General features: G+C 40.8%; 1 non-coding gene across 1 annotated transcript; it reads left to right on the top strand.

Moving 5' to 3' along the window:
• The first annotated feature begins 1,338 nt into the window (after positions 1-1,338).
• LOC141616638 (small nucleolar RNA R71) lies at positions 1,339-1,445 on the top strand. The gene has a single exon (XR_012530970.1). It is a non-coding gene; the product is annotated as a small nucleolar RNA R71 (small nucleolar RNA).
• Positions 1,446-1,822: the final 377 nt, after the last annotated feature.

Below are 1,822 nucleotides of genomic sequence, written 5' to 3'. Positions count from 1 at the left end.
GCTTTGTTGATCGTGGTGTCGCCAATGGTACACGGTATTGAGAAGCTTCCCGGATCCTTTAGTTTTGGAGGTGAACTCCCTTGAAGTATTGCACTACTCACCTTAGTGAAGGCGATAGTCTCAAGCTTCCGGATCGACTTCTTCTTTGTGAGGATGTCTTTCATGTATTTCGCATAGGCTGGCACATGATTAATTAATTCCGTGAAAGGAATTGAGACTTCCAAATTCTTCACAATTTCCATAAATTTTCCAAGTTGGTCATCAAATTTGGGCTTGGATTGACGACTTGGAAAAGGAAGTCTAATCACAATGGGCTCCTTCTCCTTGACCTTGTCTTCATTTTTCTTTGAAATTTCTTCTTTTGATGATTCTCCATCTTTGGAGTTTTGCACAATTTCTTCCTTATCACTAGCTTCCACAACTTCATCCTCAACTTGCTTCTTTGGTGCTTCATACCTTGTACCACTTCTCAAGTGAATGGCACTAACCGTTTCATGTCTTGGGGGATTACTTTGAGGTGGTAATTGCCCCTTTTGTCTTTGTGAGCTTGAAGATGCTAGTTGAGTCAATTGGGTTTCCAACATCTTGGTGTGAGCTAGGATGTTGTTGATGGTGGTTTCCTTTGCTTGACTATCTTTTTGCATTTGAGTGAAAAATTCTTGTTGATTCTTTTGCATTTGGAGGACCGCTTTTTGAACATCAAAACCTTGGTCATTTTGGTGATTGTATGGATTTTGATTTTGTTAACCTTGGTTTTGGATGTAAAAGGGTCTTTGATTTTGGTTTCTCATGGGAGGTGAGGTGTATGTTGTTTGAGGGTTTTGAACATTTTGGCTTTTGTATGAGAGATTTGGATGGAATTTGGTGTTTTCATTGTAATAGTTGGAATAAGGGGTACCACTCTTGTATGCTTCGAAGGCATTCACTTGTTCATTTGTTCCCCTACATTCACTTTGGTCATGTCCCAAAGTTCCACAATTTTCACATATCCCACTTAGGATTGATGAAGATGCCGTCATGGCATTAACATGATGCTTTTGTGATTTTGAGGCTTCTTCAAGTCTAGCCATAGCTTTTTCAAACTTCAAATTGATTGTGTCAATGTGAGCACTAAGTTTAGCACCCAATTGAGTAATGGAGTCCACTTCATGCTTTCCTCCTCTAGTAGCCTTGCGAGGTCTACTATATTGTGAGTTATGGACCGCCATTTCCTCAATTTTGTTCCAAGTTTGATTGTCATCAACTTCGGTGAACATTCCATTCGATCCCATGTTGAGAATGTTCCTTGAATCTTCATATAGACCGTTCCAAAATTGTTGTACCAAGAACCACTCGCTAAGTCCATGGTGAGGACATGAGCGACAAATTCCTTTCAACCGCTCCCAAGCTTCATACAAAGATTCTTCATCCCTTTGCTTAAAACCCGTAATTTGAGCTCTTAGCATGTTAGTCTTTTCCGGTGGGTAGAATTTTTTGTAGAAAGCTAGAGCCAACTTCTTCCAAGAATCAATTCCGAGAGTGTCCTTATCAAGGCCCTTCAACCATTGTTTCGCGGTGCCAATTAGAGAAAAAGGAAATAAGACCCATCGAATTTGGTCTTGAGTTACACCGGTTTGAGAAATCGCATCACAATAGTCACAAAAGGTCTCCATATGAGAATGAGGGTCTTCACTAGGCATCCCCCCAAATTGGCTCCTTTCGACTAATTGGATAAAGGCGGATTTGGCAATAAAATTTCCGGTCAAATGTTGTGGTGTGGGAGTACCGTTGGGTAGGTTCTCCTCGGTGGGTACGGAATGTGATGAAAACTTAGGCATTGTGG

The sequence above is a fragment of the Silene latifolia genome, chromosome 11 (genome assembly GCF_048544455.1).
Source record: "Silene latifolia isolate original U9 population chromosome 11, ASM4854445v1, whole genome shotgun sequence".
NCBI lineage: Eukaryota > Viridiplantae > Streptophyta > Magnoliopsida > Caryophyllales > Caryophyllaceae > Silene > Silene latifolia.
This window is presented reverse-complemented; position numbering and strand designations above follow the sequence as displayed.